Source organism: Leucopleurus acutus (genome assembly GCF_964270905.1).
Source record: "Leucopleurus acutus genome assembly, chromosome: 8".
Classification (NCBI taxonomy): domain Eukaryota; kingdom Metazoa; phylum Chordata; class Mammalia; order Artiodactyla; family Delphinidae; genus Leucopleurus; species Leucopleurus acutus.
This window is the reverse complement of record NC_139151.1, coordinates 48717941-48743175: the sequence shown is the minus strand read 5'-3', so window position 1 is coordinate 48743175 and position 25235 is coordinate 48717941. Positions and strand designations below refer to the sequence as shown.

Below are 25235 nucleotides of genomic sequence, written 5' to 3'. Positions count from 1 at the left end.
TTATGGCATAGAAAAATGCTCAATTATATTGTTAAATGAGAAAAATACATTTTAAAACAATACGTATGATACAACCTCAGTTTTGTCTAAAAAACAACTTGGGATGTATAAACACAAAAAATACACAGAATTTATTTTCTTTGAGCTTTTTTTCTGTCTTCCAAAATTTCTACATAGGACATGAAAAGTATTTTAAACATAGCTTAAGAATTTCTTCCAGGACTCTTTAGAACTTAGAAAAATCTAAATTTCTTCCCACATGTTTGGAAGAGAGAAAACTGATGACCTATTTTTATAAATTTCAAATCATTCCTAATTACTCTAATTTTAACTCCAACCTTTAAAAACATTTGCACGCACAGAGTTTTCTTATTTTTAGAGCACTATATTTTTTTATCTGTCCTTTAAAAAAATTCTGTTTTTAGAATCATCTTAAATACTTAAGTCTAACAACATATTTAAGCCAAACTTAGATTAGAATCTTCATCCGAAGGATTTAAGGCAGATGTGAAAATTTAATGACCTCATTAATTATAGAATTTAACTGCAATCTCTAAATAGAATTGTGTATATTTTCTGACTCCTGTGGCCTTTATTAGCTAATAGAGTAATTCTGGTTTTTTAGTAACTCATTTGTGCTTTTTGCATTAGAATAAAGCCTCTTTCTTTACAAAGTTTCCCTGTTCAGAAGATAAACCACTTTTATTTCTGTTTCCTGTTCTTTTCTAGAACAAATGCCCTAATTTATATGCACAGGTGTTTCTGATGCATATTTCTAGCTCGGCATTGATAGTGCTGCTTTCAGGGGCAATAGCATTCTTAGGCAGGGCTAGGATATTTTGTTTAGAAAATGTCACTTCCCCAATAAATGTATGACAGGTTGCATTTGTCTACTGCTCCTTTAATTCTGACATTGTTTCCTCACAACTCTTCTCACTTTGCTGATTCATGAGAGCAGTGGGATTAGTTCAAATCATCATCTCATTCTTGGCCTAGATCTGACTGTGGTGATAAGATGAGAAAGAAGCTCTGGAAGGCTATGGAACAAAGTAAAAACGTGCATATTGTGGATCGGATAATAATAAGGCACATAGCCTGCAGTTTAATCACTGAAGGTACTGGAACTATCTAGTCTGAACACCTCGCGTTATACGGCACAAATAGAGGAAACAGTAAATATTTGTTTAGCTCATGGATGATTAAAAGTAGGTGGGGGCTTCCCTGGTGGCGCAGTGGTTGAGAGTCCGCCTGCCCATGCAGGGGACGCGGGTTTGTGCCCCGGTCCGGGAAGATCCCACATGCCACAGAGCGGCTGGGCCCGTGAACCATGGTCGCTGAGCCTGCGCGTCCGGAGCCTGTGCTCCGCAACGGGAGAGGCCACAACAGTGAGAGGCCCGCGTACCGCAAAAAAAAAAAAAAAAAAAAAAGTAGGTGGATAGCAGCAAACGTGTCTTGGGGAGTGGGAAATTACAGTATGTAATGGAAAAAGGATGGGGTGGAAGTTCCTGAAGATTCTCATAATTTTCCCTGGGTCTCAACAGGGCTACACCAGGCCCATGTTAGAATAGTTCAGTGTTAAGAATTTTACACGCGTGATTTCATTTGCTTTTCAGAATAACTGTATGAAGCAGTATGATTCTCCCTATTCTAGAGATGGTGAAACTGAGGCAGAGAATGAGTGGATGGCTGCACCAGAATTTGAACCTAGACTGCCCGATTCCCAGGAGTATCTCAAATCACTACACAGATAGCTTGCTGAAGAACCCAAGTGATGAAGCCAGTTGTTTAAGTCGAGGGGTTAAACTCAGCAGGTACCCAATTCTGATACAGATTCCAATATTCCTTAGTGATCATAAGGTTCCCACTCACATTTAGCTCTGAACCATCAGCCTTTCCAATTCTGCTTCTGCTAAAGCTCTATGTGATCTTTTGGTCCTCTAAATAATTGTTTTATTTACTACTACTTGAGTATACCAGAACTGACCAGTCTTGATGATATTATTCCTCATTTCAGGGCCTGGAATGCCTTCCTTTGTTCTCTCTGACTACTTATCCTATTTATACAAGAGAGCAAAATTCCATAACCACTGCAAAGCCTTCTTATAATTCCCTAATCCTGTGGAACAATTCCCTTTTCTGAACACCTAGAATTCTCTACCTGCTACTTATTTTGCAATTGACATACATCATCTTGTATGATCTTGAAGAAAATATAAAATACATACATATGATAAAATTTAGAGAAACACTACAAATAGTACAGAGAATTAATATAAATAATAAATATATAAAATAAATATATAAATATAAATATTATATATATAATATAATATATTATATATTATTATATATATAATTATATATATTATAATATATATAATATATATAATATATATTATAATATATATTATATATAATAATATAATATAAATATTATATATAAATATAAAATAAATATAAATATTATATATAATATAATATAAATATATATAATATAAAATACGATTTTACATATTCCCTCCTTTTGAATTAGATCCTGGGCACCTGGAAAGCAGGGGCTCAATCACCTTTGTCCTCTCCTCCCAACAACTCAGGAGAGTCGCCTGCACGTAGTATGTGTCCAGTGTCCTCACTGTTGACACTGATGTAATTATAAATAACAGTCATAAAAGCCACAAAGTAGTAGGCATTGCCCACAGGGCATTCATATGTACTATGTACCACACTTAGCATTTTATGTGCTTTATCTCATTCACTCTTCCCAACGATCCTATGAGCTAGTAACAGATGAGGAAACTAAGACCCAGAAAGGATAATTAACTTGCCCAAGCATCTTAGAGTGCTTACTCTTCTCACTATTTTGTTTCAGAAAATATAGCTTGTTTTTTCATAAAAGTGCCATAATGTTAACAATAGGTTTTTATCATCAATTTTAAATGAATTAATGAACAGTTTTAAAATTTGTTAGTTTCATAGTAAGTGTCAGTAGATATAAGTCATATAAGCAAGAGCTCTGTAGTGTCCTCAATAATTTTAAGAGTATAAAGTAGTCCTGTGACCCAAACATTTGAGAAGCATGACTTGCCTGAGAAAAGCTGACCTCCTAATTCCTCTCTCATCTCATTTCTTACCATTTCCCACCTTGCTCAGTCTCTCTATTATTAGAACATGACAGCCTCATTTGTCTCTCATTTTGTACTTGCTGTTGCCTCTTATTATTTGCAGGACTTGCTCCTTCACCTTCAAGTCCAAGTTCAAATGCCATCTTTTCAGTGCAATCTGACCACATCACTTAAAATTTCAACTCCTGACACTCCCTACTGCCTTTCCCTACTTATTTTTTTTCCTTAACCCTTGTATTAGTTTGCTAGGGCTGCCGTAACAAAGCACCACAAATTGGGTGGCTTAAGAGAAACCGATTATCTCACAGTTCTGGAGGCTAGATTTCAAAACAGCTCACTACCATTTAAGGGCTTACTTATAACGAAAACAATTCTTCCTGCTAGAGATGTGGATAATATAACATATGCCTAGATACATCTAATTGTTCATTGCTTCCCCCTTCTATCAGATTCCTTCTTAATTTTGTCAGCCTGCATTGGAATTGCCTCTAATATATTCAAAATTTCCCCCTTTGTTGTACCATGAGGTCTTCGGCTAATTGGATCAATAGGGCATTTAGGGGGCAATACCTACTTGATTGATATGAAGTTTGAGATCAGGGTGTTGGCAAGGTTGATTCCTTCTGAGGACTGTGAGGAAAAATCTGTTCCATGCTTTTCTTCTAGCTTCTGGTGGTTTGCCGGAAACCTTGGACGTTCCTTGGCTTGTAGGAATGTCCATCCTGTCTTCATCTTCACATGGTGTCCTTCCTGTGTATGTATGTGTGTGTGTGTGTGTTTCTAAATTTCCATTTTTGCCAAGGATGCCAGTCATATTGGATTAGGGCCCACTCTAATGACCTCATCTTAATATGAACATCTACAAAGACACTGTTTTCAAATGAGGTCACATTTACAGGCACTGAGGGTTAGGACTTCATTGTCTTTTTGGGGGGAACAATTCAAGCCATCATAACCTTGACACCTTCTAACATACTGTAAAACTTTTGTTTGCTTGTTTGTTGAAAGTATTCTCCCTTAAGAATGTTTATTTCTTGGCGTATTAGTTTGCTAGTTCACTGTTATATGTCCAGGGCATAAAACCGGACCAGCATACAGTAGGTGCTTTAATAAATATGTGTGGAATGAATGAACTGTAGCCATTTGGTGGAGCAGGGAGCTGGAAAGGTAGGAGGAGGACGTAAGATGACGTTAGACCAGTAGTTGAGACCCAGATCAAGATGGCCTTGTGTTCTTGATACACTTACGAATCTGTGTAGTTAGTTATATCCCATGTCTGCTTATAAAAAATTGGCCTGCTTTGCTGTGCTAAATGCTACCAATATATACTTTAAGGGATTATTTTGCTTAATAATTAAATTGCATTTTAGTGATTAAACACTTTTACATTATTGATTTCTCATGCAGTTCTATATTTTACCGATAGTCTATACATTTACTATCACTCACAAATTTCAAAACAGCCCTTCATCATTTAGGGCCTCAGTTATAACAAGAATAATTCTTCCTGATAGAGATGTGGATAATACATATATGACCAGATACATCTTACTGTTCTTTTTTTCCCCTCTATCAGATTCTTTCTCAATTTTGTCAGCCTGCATTGGAGAGAGATACATATATATATTCAAAACTCTCCCACCCCTCTGTTGCACCAAAAAAAGATTAAACAAATTTTAATCTTTGGTTAATTGGATCAATAAGGCATTTAGGGGGCCATACCCACTTGATTGATATAATCAACTGAGGCTGTGCACCTGGTAAACCAGGAAAAATAAGGGGAAACAACACAAGCAGCAGCAGTTTAAGTTGAACAAATGTGTGAGTTTTAAAAATACTTCTTCTCACTTCAGAGTTCACCCTACAATTTATAAAATAATTCACCTTTTTTGGGCATTTTCTGCTAGGGACTTCTAAGCTGTCAATTAGCATTCTTAAAAGCAGTCTCTTTATTTTAGCTTAATGACCCTGAACGCAAGCAAAGTCATTCAATCTCTGGCAGATGAAAATGAAGTGAAACAGTACACCAACTGGGTCGAGGAAAAAGTGTTTCAGGGACCTGCACAGGTTTTCTTTTACAGGTTTCTTTTTTTCCAGAATGACTGAAGAGAAAATACTTAGATGTAATATAACATGCTCAGTCCTTCAGGCCTAGAAGGAAACTTTTAAATTTGGGAAGGACCCAGAGGTTATCTAACTGAACCTCTCTATATATTTACAGAGCAGAAGGTATAGGCCCAAAGAGTAAAGTGATTTCTCTAAAGATCTTTGGCTTTAAGAGGATGGCAGCAGGAAGGTCTGGTGCCTGGGAGAGCACTTGTGAAAACCTTAGCCTGTAATCTGAATTTTCCATGATGATCCCAATTTTAATTATGCAGTAAACTGTCCAATCATCCCCCCAATTTTAATACCTAGGCTACATGTGCCAATAATTTTCAAATTTGAATGCTGCGCACAATTTTACTGGCAAATGATATATTACTAAGAATGAGTTCTTGATGGGGACACCTGCCATCTTGATTCAGAACAGCCATAGCAGGTGGAAGGGCAAGGAGTTTATAACTGTTTTTCCTTAGAAGGTAAAATATGCATCCCTAAGTTCGTTTACTCTGCAAATATTCTGCTAGAGGAAAAACTGAGGGGATAATCTGAACCTCAATCATAAAGCTTACAGTGAATAAGATCTATATTCTGTGATCATGAAGTCTTAAATATGCATTTTAGGCATTCACCCTGCACCTCCCCTTAGCGCCCTCAAAGAAATTTCTTAAAAGTGAGTTATCTGTGGCCAAGAAGCACATGAAAAGCTGCTCAACATCACTCATGATTAGAGAAATGCAAATCAAAACGACAATGAGCTATCACCTCACACCCGTTAGATGGAAATGTAAATTGATACAGCCACTATGGAGAACAGTATGGAGGTTCCTTAAAAAACTAAAAATAGAATTACCATATGACCCAGCAATCCCACTACTAGGCATATACCCAGAGAAAGCCATAATTCAAAAAGACACACGCACCCCAATGTTCATTGCAGCACTATTTACAATAGCCAGGTCATGGAAGTAACCTAAATGCCCGTCGACAGATGAATGGATAAAGAAGATGTGGTACATATATACAATGGAGTATTACTCAGCCATAAAAAGGAATGAAACTGGGTCATTTGTAGAGACGTGGATGGATCTAGAGACTGTCATACAGAGTGAAGTAAGTCAGAAAGAGAAAAACAAGTATCATACATTAACGCATATATATGGGACCTAGAAAAGTGGCACAGATGAACTGGTTTGCAGGGCAGAAATAGAGACACAGTTGTAGAGAACAAACGTATGGACGCCAAGGGGGGAAAGTGGCGGGGGATGGTGGTGGTGGTGTGATGAATTGGGAGATCGGGACTGACATGTATACACTGATGTATATAAAATGGATGACTAATAAGAACCTGCTGTATAAAAAATAAATAAAATAAAATTCAAAAATTCAAAAAAAAGTGAGTTATCTGTGATTTAAATGTCAAAAAACAAAACAAAACTACAAGTGACTGTAATTCCAGAAACTTACTGTTTCTTTATTCTCAAGCTTAGAACTTTCATAATATTATTAACATAGAGTAACATAGTATTTAGTACCATATTAAATACTTAATACTTTCACAGATAATAATACAAGTACTAAAGTATTTAGTACTATACTAAGTACTTAGTAATTTCACATAAGTTCTAGCTTATAAAGCTATTCCTTAGCTTTACCAATTATAAGTTATATATATATATATATATATATATATATATATACATGTATATGTATTCTTGCAATAGCACATAATGAATATATCCCATGACACATAAAATAGAAGGCCTAGACTGACCTATCACAACCTCGAAAAGGGGGAGTATGAATCTGAAACTATCTTCTACACATAAGTTAAAAAGTTTTTAATAAACTATTTCAAAATGAATCAACCTATGATAGTGTTAAAAATACCATTGTAACATTTTTGTTCTACATAGGAAGACAAGTTAAATACTTGCTAATTCTCCTGGAATCAAGAGAAAAATCACACCTTCACTAACACCTACAACAGGCAAAAATTTATTTTAGGCACTGTCAAGGACACAAAGAAATACAGGGCATAGACGTTAATATAGGGCAATCTCTATAAGAACTTATCAAATATGTACAAGTAGAAAAGTAGCAGTATATATCTACAAGAATGATCATTCCTAAGCAACTACTAGGGTAAAATAATCATATATCACTGCTTCTTCAGTACCCCATTTGTGTCCAAATGGTCACAAGAGCAGAAGTAAACCACTTTTCTCAAAATGGATAAAAATCCAAGTAGAGGATAAAATGCATGAAATTTATACTTGTAAACTTAGAAGTAAATGGGCCAGATTGACTCTCCTCTTCAAAATGCTTTTAGGGAAGTATCTCAGATTTCAAGTGGAACTACCTGCTCTGAGAAACAAAATCACACAGAGAACAGAAAAACTAAGGGGGGGGGGGGGTCATCATTCAGAAGACAAACATATCAGAAAACACTGGGATGAAGATAGTGTAATCCAGATGTTGAAATCAGAAAACCCAGCATTTACATGTACTTTGTAGGTGGGCAAGTGTATGCATGGCACAACCTGTGTCCCCGATTATGACAGCCAGAGCCTGGGCATGTCCTCCGTGACACAGGCTGGAAAGGCATTGTGGAGGAGATAAGAGGTAAAGCTGGTTTTGAAAGTGGAAAGGGATGAGGTTCCTCTACAGAGAGAAGGAGGTAACTTAGGAAACAGGTATAGTGAGGAATTGAGGACCAGTTGTCCAAAGCAGGGAAGCAGGGAAGAGAGAGTTGAGTGAAGAGGGAGATGAGCCAGCTTAGATGATCACAGCCTATGATAAAATTCCAGTGTTTTAAGGATAAATATGCCCTCGTAACCTCTACAGTAGATCTGATCCCTTTCAGATTTGTGTATGTGTGTGTGTCTGCATATATGCAGATACATACACATGCGCACACACATACATACATAAATGGGGTCTATTTGTTCACCTGCTTACTCTAAGCACTGAGGTTTTGGTACCTTCTTCTCTTGGACTACATAAAATTTCATTCATTCGCCTATTATTTGTCAAGAGTCTACTCTCAGTTAAGTACTAGGGCACTAGGATTATAATGATGAACGGTATCCACACGTAGTACAGCAGGGTGAGGTAGAGTGGTCATGCGTGCAGATGGAAAGGTGACTCAGGCATGACCACACTGGGCTATGAAGAATTAGGACTGAGGTGTAAAGAATGAAGAAACAAAAAGAAGACAGAAGAAAATTCTTCTGACATATATCAGGATTACTTCTTTAATTATGATGTCTCACATGGAGCTTTCTAATCCTTTCTGTTTCCCAGATGCTTATGTATATGGAAAGCAGGATATGAACTGAGTCTTTCCTGGCTTGAGCTTAGGTCAAGGCTTTCAGCTGAATGGAGGTGGTTATAAAAGAACCTAGCATATGCACAGCCTAGTCTAAGTGTTTGTTTCAAAAAGTTTTGCACTGAAATACTGATGTGAGCAGAGCAGATTCACCAAGGTGTTATCAGGATACCTGCTACGTAGTGGCTTTGGGTTTGTGCTTGCAGAATTCTGCCATGTGATGGGGTGGTGATGGAGAGGTGCTTAGAAAAGAACACAGGAAGCATGATAAAATTATTTGACACACTACTGTACTCTTCTCACTCTCCCAGTTGGCAATAATTCCTAAACACACACATTGCTTATAAAAGTGAGCACCAGGACAATGGTACATTAAAAAAAAAAAAAAAAAACAGAACCCAGAATTTTTACCACCCGATACTTGGAAAAAATTGCTTTTAATGTACCCCTTAATTTATTGAGAGCCTACTGTGTGCAAGGCACTATGCTGGATGCTACATAGTCACTGGTGAAAAAAAACAAGGATGGTATCTTCTTTTGTAGAGTTTAATATCTAATGGTAGAGGCAGATGTTAAAAAGAGAAATAAGAAATAAAAAGAGAAATAAGCAAACACAATAATAAGTGAATAATTACAGGGGTGAATAATTACAGGAGTGAATAATAACAGGGGATGGCTAATTTAGATTCAAAGGTCAGAGACAGCTTCTTTGAGGAAATAACAGTTAAACTAAGACCTGAAGGATGGCTGAAAGTTGCTAGGAAAAGGGAGATGAAACAGCATTTTGGCTGAAGAATTAGCATTTTTTAAATCTTGGCTTTTCATGGCATGAAAGTGTCTAAGGCTTAAGTAGGAAACAGGAAAAATAAAACAAAATTATCAGGAGCAAACAACTAGAATATCTTTAAAGGAAAGCTATGTTTACAGAAGTTAGGTCAGAAGATTATTGCCCTTGACCAAAGGTCACTGCAAATATATTGAAAAGCTGTAAAAAAAAAAAAAAAAAATTAAAAGTTTAAACAGTTAAGCCGAGGCTGGCATTCTGTGACACAGACAACCAGGCAGGAAGTTTGAAGGAATATTTTTCCCTCAAATCTTTCTCCTCTGAAATAGTGATAAGATGAAGTCATAAGAATCAGAATATATATATACATACACTAAAAAAGAAATTCAAAAATTCAAAAGTCTAGTATCCTCAAGGGAACAGAATGAACATTTCAAGGCAAATAAAGGAGGAAATATATTCTATTCCTATTTTGGATGTTTTCAGTTCTGGAGGCATAACTGATGTCACATGATTTCTTCAGGTAGAAAAAAAGAAACTGGTAGAAATATCACCTCAGAATGAACACTTTTGGCCAGAGGAGGTTGTACCTGCTAAATATTTATAGGATTTTTTTATTTTAAGCATTCTGTTTTAGGTTGGAGTTGCAGCCAAACCACATATGAAAAATACTGTGTTGCAAAATGTATATAGCTAAACTGAAGTAGTTCATTCTCATTTAAAAAATACCTTACAATAAAATAAATCATTTTATTTTTGATTGCTTGAAAGAGGATATGTTTTATTAGTATATATAATTATCAGAAATTTCCTACCAGAGGAAGAAATGATATGGGGTGTATATTTTTGGTCCTAATATTAGGTTCCTGTGTTGACTCTGGGTAAGCCCTTGCAACCTCTGTGACACTCTATTTTCCTTATCTTTCAAACTCAAATTATAGGTTTGAATTAGCTGTCAACCTTCTCCAGCTCCAATATTTTCTGATTCCATAATATTAATTCCCTACTTTAGAAGAAACCCATTTTCCTTCCTTCAAGTATTTCTTACTAGGTAGACGCTTGGAATTCAGCAAAAATGATACTGCCCTCAAGGAAGCCCAGTTTGGCAGAGGGATAGAATGGGGTGACTGACCAGGAAACAGGCAATCGTGATATAGTGTGATATGTGCCTGGGTGTTATGGTATCATCTAGGAGGAATGCCTGCTCCAACTAAGGAAGTAGAGTTTTCCTGAGGAGGAAGGAACAAACAATTATTTAGCAAATATAGCTTTACAGCAACTAAACTTTGCTCTCTTGAATTATTTTCTTGGTTCCACCGAAAAGAGGTAATTTTAACATGGGTTGAGAGGTGCTACTTCTCAAAGTTTATGAAACATGGGGACTCTGAGGACAAGTACCAGTGGTCTACATCTTATTTCAGGCCTTGACAATGCTCAGAAGCCCATTCATATTCAAAGCTTAACTTTTTATCTTCTGAACATCCATCAGGGCACACACAGTGCCTTTTGACCTAGTCAATTCCCAGTCACCCAGTTACCAGTGAAATAGGTCTGGTTTCCAGTACCAAATATCTGAAGTTGCCATCTTCTGAGATAAAAGTAGAGTTCTATCACATGTAATCCTGTCTCAAAGAACCTCCTTTGTTAGGGTGTGTGCATGTGTGTCTGTGTGTGTGTGTCTGTGTGAAGTAACATAATCTGAGACTGGGACTGTTTATAAGTCTGTATTACTGATATATTTGTACAATGACCCTGATGCGTCTGTAAGAGCAACACTTGCTAATTTCATACTTCCACCTTTCTGGAGGTGCCTGGGGTCCATACAGTAGGGAGTAATTATCACATCACTCATCCATACTAGTCAATGGATGAAGAACAATGACCATTTTAAATGACAAGTCCCATTTCAGGGGGAAACATTAAATGGCTTTTATCTCTTATGGCAACTGAGGTCAATATAAATTTGCACAGTTTTTTCTCCAGAGCACTTATTGACATCTAACATAATATTCATTTTACTTATTTATTTAATGTATTTAAGGTCTCCACCACTAGAATATAAGCTCTCTAAGCGTAAGAATTTTTATTTGTTTTGCCTACTGTTATATGGCCTGAGACTTAAATAGTCCATAATATATGACAGTTGATCAACAAACATTTATAGGCTGACTGACTGAATGAATGTCACTAAACCAGCAGAGACTCAACATCTGATTCCATCTCTAGGTGGATTCTGGTAGGATGGAAAATTTGTACCAATGAATGGCTGCACAGTTGTGGCAGAGAAGGCAACTAGGTCACTCTATTTTTTTCTCTTTAATTAAATGTACTCTTTTTTGAAGGATAAAAAAATTGGGGCTGTTAATATTAATTTCAGCAGCTACCAAGGGACATCAACTCATAAGTTCTGGAAAAGGGGCTGTAAGTCTTCTTGTTAGAGGACATTCAAACAACCAATAGAAGAAGAAGGTACTTGAGAATTAAGGGATGTGCTGGCGAAGGCTCCTAGAAGGAGATAATACCTAAACTCCCACAGGAGGTTTGAGCAGGCATTAGTGAGGCAAATGGGGTGGGGCGTGGAGAAGAGCATTCGCAGGAAAGAGGAGGTGAGAAAAAGAGAATCCTATGTGTTTGGGAAATTTGAAGTCATACCATGTGGGTGGAATACAGACGCAAGGAAAGAATGATAAGGGATAAACTTGAGCTTAAGTGAGAGGTAGAAAGAACATGTAAGGCCTTGGAGGCCGAGCCAAGAAGGTTGGATTTCACCTAAAAGTCAATGTGGAGTACTGAGTACCACAGTCATGCTTTAGGGTAAGGAAGATCACACTGGCTACAGTGTGGATAATGCACTGAAGGGGGCTAAAGACTGGGACATAACCACCAGTTTGGAGGCTGCTGTAATCCTGGTGAGAGACGACAGTGGCCTGAAGTAGGTAGTGTGTCTGGGGAAAAATAGGTGGATTCGAAAGGGATTAAAGAGGTGGCATTGACTCAGTGGCTGCTTAGGTGTGAACAGTAAGAGCTGCTTTCTGGCTAAATAGATGGTAATCCCAAGATGAGAATACCAGAGAAGGATAATACTAGAATGCTCTAGAGATACACAGTGCATGATTTTTCTCTATCCCTGACTTTTTCAAATAAACCCTGAACATTGGGTAAATCCCTTAACTCAGTTTCTTCATCTGTATAAGGTTTTTAATGACAGCTACCACATAGGCTTATAGCAAGAAGCAGGACTTGCACAGATATAATCAAATGAGCTGGGACTAAATTCTGGCCCCAGAATAGCAATGATTTTAAATCCAAGTTACTTAACTACTATCATCTTCAGTTGTCCTATCTTCCCAATGAGGATAAAAAAGCTAAATAGTTGTTTGTTGTAGAGCTCAAATAAAATAATGGAGGCCTCAACAGTATATCTCAAATACTTAGGAGCTATTATTAGTGTAATCATCACATGTATGTTAAAAGTAAATGGCATATTATAAACTATTCTGTTCATTTAGTGGGCCAGTTTCTAAAGAAGTGAAGGATATGGCTTGGTATACTTGGGAAAGGGCAATGAGCAAAATTTTAACAGTGAACTCAAGAGGCAGAATAATGAACAGGAAACAATTGGTTCGAACTGAGATTTTTCAGCTAACGCATGGCAGGAAACACTGGGTCAGGAACTCTGCAGTTGGCTAACAGTTCATTTGTGTTTAGGGTCAAGGCGAAGTCTCTGGAGGGCTCTATGTGGCAAGGCAAGTGGGTAACAGCACTTGTTAAAACTCAGTGCACTTCCACTCAGGCCCAATAAGACAGGAGATTCAAAGTTGCTGGGAGCTGAAAGGTCTATTGTACTGACTACCCTCATCCAAAGCAGAAGGTGGAAATGTTTCACTGAATTTTTCTTTTGGAATTTCTACGAAGGATTCTGGTCTGCCCAAAGAAACTTCATCCCAAGGACAGAACTGAACGGAGAGGGACACAATAGAAATAAAAACACTGCAAAATGTTCCACGTTCTCATTCTAAGCAGACTGTGGGCCCAGTGCGTGCAAGGGGGAGCTTGTGATGAGAATCGCAGATTTTCCAGCACAGAGTATGTTTTTGGCTGCAACTACGTCGGCTGTGGCAACTTACCAGACAGCCAGGAAATTCTGTGATGGTTTGGGGCCCTGGTAATTCTTTGGTGGCTTATAAATGTTCAGAAGGCTCAACTTTCTCTTGAGGTTTTTAAACTATGCAGTTTTGACATGCTTCATAGGAAACTGCCTAAGTATGGTTATTTAATCTCCTTTTGTAGACTTTTTAAGAACTCACAACCATATTTCTACCATTACAAAAACAGCCCCACGTATTCACAGTGAAGCTGTTTCTGTGAATGAGGTTTCAGCAATGCTGGTGGGCAACCTTTTTTTGAGGTGACATGATCAAATTGTGTGTGTGTGTGGGTGTGTGTGTGCGCATGCGCGTGTGCATTTAAAACGTCGTCTCCACATCCTGTATTCATTATTACAGTAGACATTTTATAGCTCAAGCAAGATTGGGAAACACCAATTTGTTCTCAAGGTTATTATCAACAGATGTTTTATTATTTTGATCACAGAAGACAAGTCAGTTAGAAGACCTGCTGTATGTGGGGCAACCAACATAAAATAATCTGAAAGAATGTTTCCACCATATGGCTGAGTCTCCATGTGACTATAAATTGTGCATTATGGATTTGAACTGGGTTAATACTCAATTTCTCTTCTCAGAATTCCAAGAATGATACACAGCCTTCTAAGACTAATTCATTAATTCAAGAACCCTGAGATTTAAAAGGTAACTGATTTCACAGTCAGTGCTGCCTTCACTTAATGTCATTACTCTTCCTTCCCCACTGAGCACAAATGCAGACACTATGTTCAAGTTGAGAAACATCACTTTGGAAACCAGAGGCAAGAATCCTCACATCAGCTGTTCAAATGCCAAGCTTTCCAAAGGGAAAATCACCGTGCCATGTGAAACAACAGCACAGGCAGTCTGGATCATGGGTGGAGAGACACTGAAATTATAGAGCAAGAGGTTCTTTGGGAAACTTTAGCACTGAACCCATCTCAGTTCAGATTTCTGCTGTATCCCCTTTTGAGCTGTGCAACCTTGGACACATCAATCTATCACTCAGTGCCTCAGTTTGCAAGATAGTATGATGATAATTACTTCACAGAGTTGCTGCAAGTAAGATTACATAAAGTAACACAAATAAATTGAATCACATAGTTCCATAGATTTCCAGGATATTTTTCTATATATTTGAAAAAGAAACCCCCTGCTTATTCAGAAGAATAGCCAAATCTGAGTGATGCATAGGTGGTCCAAGCAAAGCAGTGTACGGAGTTTCAATTACATCCTCAAGTGTTGGCACAGGAGTTGGTCCATTCACCTAAGGGCAGCCTTGTAGGCACTGCCAAAATGATAGACTGCTCTGAAAAGCATGTGTTGCAATTTCTGTTGGAACAGCCCAGGCTGAAAACAGCCTGTCCCTAAAGTAACATGTTTGCAGAGAAGGTGGTTAAATGACACTGACATGAGTTAAATTTTGAAGCAGTAATAAACAGCCCTCACAAAATACTTTGCCACTTGTATATTTTATCGTTGAACGCAGACACAGAGAAACATACCACGAACTAAGAAACACTCACTGTAATAAGCAGTCAGTGCAAAGGCCTGGGTTTTCATTTTACCACAGGAAAGTATGAAAAGCACTTTTCTTTTTTTCAGGCTTATGTCATAGATAGTTGTATAAAACAAGAAGATGACAGGCCTGGTCAACACTCCACAGTAGTAAATAGATCTCCCTGAAGTAATGACTCTCATTCACCTGTCTGTCTCCATTACTGCCTCTTAAGCTCTCTGAGGGCAGAGACTATCTCACCTCTCACTTATTCACAGCCTCTAATACACCTGTCACAGAAGAGATGCTCAATTAATGCTTGTTGAGTGAACAAAGCATGAATTCCAGGCATCACAATCGATGCATATCTGTAGAAAGAAAGAAAATTTTAGGAAGGAAGGTAATAATCAGGAGCATTGGCAGAGGAAGAAGACTGTGTAGGAAATAATTAAAGAAATAGGGGAGTAGTGGTGATTCTGCAGAAGAAAGAGTCCAGGGACGAAGTAGATGTTGATTTCTTTTTTGTTAAAATTCAAGGCCTCTCACACGAAGAGAACTAGACCAGTAATAATAATAATAACTAGCTCTTATATAGTACGTATTAGGGCCAGGCACTGTCTTAAGTACCTCATTTTATATTTATGAACACATTTAGTCTTCACAACAACCCTATGAGAGAGGTATCATTATCATCCCTATTTTACAGATGAGTATACTGAGGTACAGACAGGCTCAGTGACTTGGTCCCATTCACAAAGTTGGTAAGTGGTAAAGCCACAGTTTGATCTTAGGCTAAACGGCCGTAAAGCCCACATTTGAAATACTTTGTTATGTTGTTAAAATAGTTTGGAAGAAATTACTAAAAGAGAATTCAAATCAATATAAGAAATATTAAACAGTGATGTTCAAACTTTAGAGGGTTAAAGGGTTTTTCCCACTTACTGGCAGTGGAAGATAAAAACCTGGTATTCGGAAGTGCTTCTCATCAGTCTAAACATTTATGATAGTTGCTTTAAGAAAAGCAAGTTTAAGTGATTTGCGGTGATTTAAAATCCAATTTGACATGAGAGAAACTTTTCTTCTGATCTCTTAGTTTCAGAAATTAATGACCACATTTTGATATTTTTAGTCTGTTCTACCTGAATAGGCCAATTATTTGGATTTGTTTGCTGTTAAAACAAAACCCAAACAGCAAGAGATGGAGACAAAAGAGCAAGGCTGGAAGTTAAAGATGTGATTTAGACCAGCCTTGCTCTGTATTGAGTGACCTTGGGAAACCTATGGCAACATTTTCTGAGCCTTCGCATCCTCATTTGCAAAATGAGGAGCGGCAAGTTTTCTTTTCCTAATTCACAGGGTAGTTTGAAGGATGAAAAGACATATCTGAAAAAAACATTGGAAATAATGAAGTAATCTTAAAGTATGAGATGTATCAGAATGTGTGTATCAATTGAATGAAATAATAATACTGTATGCATAGTAGAACCACCAACCTCACCAATTTTAGCTTCGTAAAACCGGGATATATTTTCAAGAGGAAAGTTTTAAAAGCACAATTGGAACGCTGCTTGAATTGGATTTCTTGAAGCAGAAGAGTGCTAAATTTGGAAGAGGTGGTATCATTTTTGTTGCTGTTTTCCCCAAGTTAGGGTAGCATTACTGAGCTTTGAGTAAAAGTTTAAGTAAATCGGGGGAGATGGGTGTGGCTTATTTCTCAAACATTAAGAAATAATCCTACAGAGAAATAAAGGCATCTCCAGCCACCTAGGACTGTCTTTGTCTTTTGCTAGAAGCTGCTTTCAGCCTTCCGATGCTAGCCTAAGCCATTTTGCCATTCGGCTTAGTGTTTCCTTTTGATAAATGTATAAACCTTAAAGGTAATCTGAATATATCATGGCTGGTCTGAGAATATTTTACTCCAAAAAGTCTTCCATATTTTTCATGCTTACTAATGGCACCTCATAGTGACTGAAGACCAACCAACCAGCTCTGCCGTATACTAGCTTTGTGACCATGGACACATGCCTTAACTTCGTTGACCTACAGTTTGCTTCTCTGTAAAAGAGAGGCCCTACAACTTATGTAATAGACTAATTGCTAAGATTTGAGATAACCAAAGAAGAGTAAGTAACATACAAAGCTAAAATTTCAATAAATGATGTTGATACACTTAGTGTGGCACCGGCATTAGTAAGAGCATGAACATCGGCTCTGGCTTAAAAGAAGATCCTATCTGTCTGTCTATCTGTCTATCTGTCTATCCATCCATCCATCTACAAACACATGTAAATACAAATACGTGAAAGAAATGTATATATCACAAAATGTACATAAAATTTATACATGTATGTGCCTGTGTGTGTATATATATATATATATATATGTGTATGTGTACACACATACAATCAGGATGAGAATCAAATCTCTACATCTTGTCAAAAGACTTAAATATTCTTCTAGTGATTCTGTTAGTGATATACTTTGTTATTCTAGTGATTAAAAACAGCCAGATGTAAAATGCCAAATTAAAAGGATTTTAGCTTCTAAGGGCCTCAAAATTTATATAAAAGGTAGACAGGATATGAACACAGGGGACGATGAGAAAGCCCTGAGGTGATGAAAAGGATGGATAAGCTAACTCTGACTGGGGAACTTGACAACCCTTTTCAGAGGAGGTAACACATAAGCTGGGTTTTGAGTAAGAGCTTCTCAGGCAAAACTAGTAAGGGTGTGAAGAGCAATAATAGGCATAGAACCTAGTTGGTGATCCTGAATTAAATGCAAGGTGACATTCTTCTCAATGACTAAATGTGCTTTGTTTAATTTATGCTGAGTCTATACAGACCAAACATTGTTAAACTATAAAACTAGGTAATACATCTTGGAGGTTCTGGTGTCTATGAAAATTTTCATATTATGTACATCTTGTTTCTCCAAAGGATAGATGATTTGAAAGTATAAAAATGCATCAAGCTAAGTAGATAAAATATAAGCTTTTAAATCAACTAGTTCTAATCATTTCTCAAATGCTTGAAATAACTTTCAGTTTTCCTACTATGTATCTCTATTTTGAGATACTAGTGTTTTTTTCTTCTCCCTGTATTTTTCCTTTTCCTTTCTTCCCATTAAAGCAGTTATTCATTGTAGGGGGAGGTAAGAGGGAGTTGAAATCAGAAGCAGCCTGCAAAGATCTCCCTGCTTTTGTTTCCAAAAACCTAAGCCCTTTGAAGAAATTAAAGGGTTTTTGGAGGAAGTAAAAGGGGGGAGAGGAGTCCTCTGCAGAGGGAATTAGCGTGAGGCTTCCCCAATGGGGAGGGGGGCAGGGTGGGGACAGATTCACTGAACTGGAATAAGAAGGGAGAAAGAATAATTTTCAAAGATAAATGATTTTGAGGCATGTCTAAGAAGATGGGGCCCTAAACAGTTTGCTAAAGAGTCTCATGACCCATTTATATAATTTAGGATTTGTTTAGTTGCAAGTAACAAGACTCACAATTTAAACCGGCTAACACAATAAAGGAGATTAACAAAAATTCAGAAGGAGTGCTTCAGAGATGGTTTGCTTCATGGTCTCAAGATGTCACCAAGACTGTTTTCTACCCCGTTTACCTACTCTGCCATCTAAAATGGTACTTCATTCTAAAGCTGGAATCCTCTTCTGGTCATAAAATGGCTCCAAGCTACTACCTGAGCTATAGGCTCCATCACTTCATGACCGTGGAAAAGAGTGGGTTTCTGTCTCAGAATTCTAAGCAAGAGTCACAGAATTCACTGTGATTGTACTGGATTAGGTTGCATAGTCACCACTGATGGAGGCTAAGGGCCTCTATCAGTGCTCATTGGCTTAAATCGATAAGGACCTACCCCTTGAGTTCAGAGGCACTTTAGCTTTCATCACAGTACATGGGTTGTGTGGGAGAAGGCAGACATCTGAACTAAAATCCGGGCACAGTTAGCAAAAGGGAAGGGGTGAAAGGAATGAAATGGGTAGATAGCTGACAAATGTCTACTATACTGGAAAGGTGTAGCAGAAACTGACAGACTGAAAGGGACAACTCAGAGAGGAACTATGGGTGTTGCAGCAGTCACCTCTGAGGAAACATGGCCAAACAATGTGTAGGTTGTCTTGTCACTGTATAAGGCCATAGAACTATGGGATAATTCCGGAAGGGGTTGAAGTGTTTGAGAAAAAAAGCACTAAGAGTGACTCAGTTTATATTTGCTACTAGCCTGATAGCTGACCTACAGAAAAATAGAGCTAGATCACTCAGAGTTTGTTCAGTTGCAAGTAATAAAATCCCCAGCTTTTCAGCTCTCAAGAGCTAGTGTTTAGTGACTCAGGTGTGATTGCTGGGCCCCCGTCCTGTACTGCCTCTTGGGTCTTTGCTTTCCAGTAGTCTCAGGATCTAGTACCTCCATCAGGATTCTGAAGTCTCAGGGCATCCCTGAGTTAGAGCTTTCCTTGCCAAACCTCCTTAACTATCCACACCTCGTTGATACAAGTCAGGAAAATAGATCTACTCTGATTAGAAAACTCAATTGGGGAACAATGGAGCTTTGTCATTTCCGTGCAAGTCTTTCCATTGTAGATTTCATCTTAAAGCTGTTAGTTTTAGAAGTACCATTATACTAGCATCAGATGTGCTTGTAATAATCAAGAGCCATGTTGAAAAAAGATAGGGGTGATAGTATAACAAGTGGCTTGCAGAAGAAAATATACTGGTCAGTTTAGATGATGTGTGGGCACTAAGGCTCACACTAAGGAACTGGAGAGAGCACTTGTTAATACTCTGGTGACAGTGTGTGGGGTGAAAGAAGGGAGATAAATCAGTTGGGAGGCATAAAGAAAATGGAGAAGGCTGGAGACAGCAGCTGAATTTCAGCTAAATGCATTTTGTGCCAATTCATCTATATCAGGCCTTTGAAGTATGTTTACCAGGTGATCTTCAATCCTGAGACTTTGATGCTTACATCTAAAGAAAAGTTAGATTAATGACCCACCCAAATGTCTGTAAACCATATTTCTAACAGTCAATTTTTTTCTGAAATCTGAGGCCAATGGTTAACACTGCAAACATGTACAAAAACTTGCTAGTTTCCAAACCAGAAAAGTTTCTAGACAGTAGAGACCTAAGTTCATAGACCTGTCACTAGGCATTCTCTTTACTTGCCACTTTTTAAACATTGTTCTTTAATTCTGGGCGTTGAAGCACAGTAATGGGTTACATTAAAGGGGATGGTATGTGTAAGCTTTGGGGTATGAAGGTTTATTGCAACCTGCCAAAAACATTCTCTACCGGAGAGCTTTGCTTTATGAACTTACCTCAGCGGTAAGAGGCCCAATTAGAATTTAGAGAAGATACAGCTAAGCAAGGTGACATTTATTTTGAGGACAGGCTATGGCAGCACGAGCCTAGGGCAGGACCTATTCAACAACTTCCACACAGTGATAACTAAAATACAACACCAAGATACATCTGTATAAGTCCACTTGTTGGCAAGTTATGGATGATGGATTTGAACTAGTCTGGCTAAGAAGAATTTAAGGGAAGGGCTCATCTAGCCACTGGAAACAGAGTGGCTGTCTGGTTGGGTCTTTAGGACAGATATAACGTAGAAATTGGATGCTGCCAGTTCTTTCTCTCTCTCTCTCTCCCTCTTTGTTATCTTCTGTCTCTGGCTCTCTCAGCAGGAAGCCTCATTTTCTCAGATGAGCTTACTCCACGAGGCAGGAAATTCATACGGCAGCCATTCTTACACCTCACATCTCACAGCTATACTGCCCAGGTGGAATGCAGCACCTCTCATCCCCCAAACTCCAGGGTGAAAAATCCTGAGGAGCACTCTTATTGGCTCAGTTTGGCTCAGGTATCAGTCTGTAAACTGTACATCAAATCCCTAAGAAAAGTTTTAAAAGTCAAGATTTCTCATGTTCCACACTCCTGAGGCTCTGATTTATGTGGTCTAGGGCACGGCTCAGGTATCTCTATTAAGTTTTTACTAGCTTGCCTGGTAATTCCAATAAGTAGCACTAGACCAATCAACTGTATGACCATGGGTACCGTAACTGGCAGGTGGTCCCGGAATGATGTGGTTGGAACGGGGCAAGGAGCAGTTCCCCCAAAGGAGGATGTTCTTCTTGCAAGTTGTACTGTGCAAACAAAAAGAAGAGCGGCTCACTATATCTCTACAAAATATTTTAAGGAGGTTATTAGAGCATCTGAAGCAAATATCATAGCCTGAAGCTATTGAAAACGAAAGAAAACACTGTGACTGCTTGTCTAGCTGGGAACTAAATTTTTGTGAGCTAACAAAGAAGGGAAGCTAGAGCTACGAATAGTGTGGGGTTATTCTAGAGGAAGCTATGGCTGCAAACTCAGGGCAGACTCCTTTTATATACTTAACATGCTTAAAAACCACATTGATAATTGGGCACACATACATTTTGGAGATTACTTAAGAAGCTTATCATTTACCATAAATACTGTCTGTCTCTCTCTCTCTCTCTCTCTCTCTCTCTCACACACACACACACACACACACATACACACGTCCACACGAAAGAAAAGCATACATTTGCCACTTGACTTAGCCCTAGAATCATAGCCTGAAGTTATACCAACAGTGACATCTTTAAAAATAATGAGGCTTAGATAAAGGTGTGAGTATTCACTTTATAAAAACTAATAATACTGAGAATCTATGCCGTTCTATGAACTATTTCAGGCATTTTACATATGTTATTTTTATTTTCACAGCAATGCTGTAATAAAATAGATATCAGTGTCGCTTTCATCATGAAGAAAACTGAGGCTTCACAGGCTGTCACTTGTTCAAGGTCACACAGAAAGTGGCTGATTCTGGAGTCAAAATAAGGTCTGAGTTCAAACACTGTGCTTCTTTTTACTGCTTATGTGAATCTACTTTTGTTCTACAAATCTTGCAATACCTTCCACAAAGCCAATAAAACTTTGATCAAAATTCATACATATTAAATGTTTTTATATCTAAATACACACTTAGGTTTGGATGGTATCTATGTCCTTAAATAGACATATGTGTGCATATATTTCAAACACACTAAAATATACACCGATAATCGGAAATACATAAAATTTAAGAAAATTATCTAGCATTAAAAATTCTTTAACTAAAGTAGAATAAGACTGTGCTATAGCTGACTATATGAAACCCCCTCAAATATCTTCAAGACTCTGGCTTGTTGTTCCTGTTACTACTAATTTGAAATAGCTAAAGAGACCCAGAAAAAAATCAGACATTTAGAAACCCTAAAGCCTCTACATTACTTGAAGCAATAGACCCTTAATTCCATTTGAATTTAGGAATTTTCATCTTCATGAAAACTCAATAGTGTGAGATAAATAAATTTGGCCTAAGTGATTCAGACATCCAATGAATTTCTAACTAATTTGATACCTGGATGAGTCTGGAAAGTCCATCAGTAGACAACTTTAATGGGTCACTTCTTACCTGCGGTTCACAAATACTGTTTAAAAAATTCCCATATTACCCACCTTATACCCCAAACTCGGTTCACCTGTAGGAATTTGCAGGGTGCAATAAATCAGTCACTTTTCTCTGCCCTATAAATCCGTTTATTTTATCATGGGTCAAATAATAAGTAACAAAAGTCAGTGATTTATATTTGGGAAGATGGCTCAGCTCTTTGATTTTTTTTTTAAATTGCAAAAGAATATCCCTGACTTGTCAGACAGAACATTCGTATAGTGTCACATGGTCATAAATTGTGCAGCTGTCAGGAAAGCACTGCAAATGTTCTTTTTTTTTAGAGGCTGGGGGTAGGGGTTGGCAGATGGTCAGATAGTCACTTCAACATCTCTGCTAAATTGTAGACATGCATGCTGGTCAGGGTTATGAAGGCATGATGAATCTATTATCCATGCTGGGTCAACTAGCTTCTCTTGATACAAATCATGTTAGGGGTACGTAACCTATTAACTTCATATATGGATAATGGATAAGTCACTCAGAGGCATGAACTTTATACTCAGCTACCGTTATTAATGTCACAAGAGCTGAGGGTGTCAGAAAGGCTTGAAATATCACAGGTGTCCATCGCTGAGAGGCCCAGATTGTGTTAATGAATTTCTTGGATTACTGTCCAGGCATCTTTGAGTTCCTTGCTCTCTCTAGCATTTTCCCATCCTACAAAACATCAGAATCTGTTCTTCTAACATTCTTAACATATTTTGAATCGTCTCCTCTTTCATCACCATTGACAGAATTTAGCCATTAATTATATGTCTTAAATGGCATACCTGCATCATCTCCTGAATCCCATGAAATGTACACCCAATATTGCAACTAAAGTGATCTTCTGAAACCACAAGTATGATTATGTCACTTTTTCTGCTTAAAATTCTCCAAAGGCTCTCTACTGCCTTCAAGATAAAATTTAAGTTTAAATGTTATCCAAGGCATCTATATTCCAAGTCCTCTCCATCTCTCCAGCCTGGTCTCTCTCTCTCCGAGTCCTACTTCATACCTTGAAATGCAGTCAGTCATCTTGAACTACTTGCAGTTCCTTCAGCATGTTACTCTTCCATGGACCCTTGAACATTTGCACTTGCCGTTTCCTGAGAGGCCCTCTTCTTCTACTCCCTTCTCCATGGCTAGCTTCCTCCCACCTTTCTTAACCCAAGCTGAGGTATAATGCCTCAGGGGCGTACTCCATTCTGGGCCAGGTAGCCACAGCATTCTGTTCTTCTTTATGGTTTCTGCCTAGTTACTCCTCTGTGTCCTCCCCCAGGTGGTGAAATTTTATGAAACAAGGACTGTGCCCAATGCCCTTGTTCAGAAAGTGTTCAACAGCTAAATGTACAGAAGACATGTGTGGGATTCACCATGTGTGGCAAGTGGTCAATGCATTGACCAGTGATGCTCTAGGAGAGGAGTCATCAGCTTGTCCTCAAATTGTCCAGTGGCTTTCCCTTTTCTTTTTATATCATCATAGTAATATAAAGAACACTAGAATAAAATTCCTTCCATCAGAGAACTCACAGATCAGTGGAAAGACATTTTATTCATCACTTAGTGTGAGAAATTCTCTCCTTGTGTTAATTTATGAAGGGGCACCGTTCCTAAGAGGGGAAGTCAAGAAAAGTTTCTTGGAGAAAAAACACTTGAGCTTAATTTGGTGCAGTTTAACTTAGTGGCAATGAGCTTAGGTTTTCATGTCTGTTGGGTATGGGGCTGAATCCTACTTCCATTTTTACTAAGACTGTGACTTTTGACAAGTGAGTTAATTTCTGAGTTTAATTTAAACTCATTTAAATTATGAGTGTCCTAATGTGTTAAATGAAGTTAGCAATATCCACCTCACAGGGATGTTACTAAAGGGGGTTAGTTTATTACTAAATTAAATGTTATGGAGGTGGAATGTAGAAAACGTGTACGCTGCAAACACATATAGCAAAGACCATAACTTCATCATTGGATGTCTGACATCTAACCAAGTAACTGGGGAAGAAAAAAGGAAAAAAAAGGGAAAGCTGGTATGAAAGGAGTTCTTGTTAGATTAACGTAAATTGTTCACTGACATTGGGAAGCTAGGTTTTAAGCTCCACATTGATCCTGATAAATAACACTTGTGAGAACTACCACATTAGCATAACGGAAATGTTAAGAATAATTATGATGCATGCTATTCTAAACCTTTATCTTAACGCATGGAACACTCACAAGAGTCCTGGGAGGTGGTTACAAATACCTTAGCCTCATTTTCAGATGTAGAAACTGAGGCACAGAAAGGTTAAGTATTCAACTCACAGTAACTTGACCAGCAAGTGATAGAGACAGGAGTCAAACATAGGCCATGTGTCTCTACTTCACTGTACTTAGAGGCAGAGCACAGGCATAATCCAATCACCCACCAAATAGTCACCGAATGCACACTACATTCCAGATACTGTTCTAGGCAAATGGGATATAGAGTTGACTATATATTTATATATAGTATACATTTGGGGGGCATAGATGTTAACAAAGTAAACAATAATAAGTACTATAAATTTCAGATATTAGTAAGTATAATTATAAAAGAATAAAGCTATGAAAAGGAAAAAAGTGTGATAGGGAAGCTGGCACTACTTTAAATGGGGTACAAAGGAAACATTTTTTCTGAGAAGGAGACATTTGAGTTGACATTTAAATGATGAAATGAGCAAACCTTATAAAGAGCTGACAGGAGACTTTCCCAGGCATATAGAATACC

General features: G+C 37.9%; 1 protein-coding gene across 8 annotated transcripts in view; it reads right to left on the bottom strand.

Annotated features, from left to right (window-relative positions):
* DLG2 (discs large MAGUK scaffold protein 2) overlaps nucleotides 1–25235 on the bottom strand; it is an 812656-nt gene that overhangs the window by 649065 nt on the left and 138356 nt on the right. Inside the window, exon 1 of one of the 8 annotated variants that reach the window (XM_082844904.1) lies at nucleotides 3697–3760. The exons of the other annotated variants lie outside the window; for them this stretch is intronic. The gene's annotated coding sequence lies outside the window, so the exon portion shown is untranslated. Of the gene's footprint in view, nucleotides 1–3696; nucleotides 3761–25235 lie in introns of those variants that run through there. 8 annotated transcript variants of the gene reach the window in all.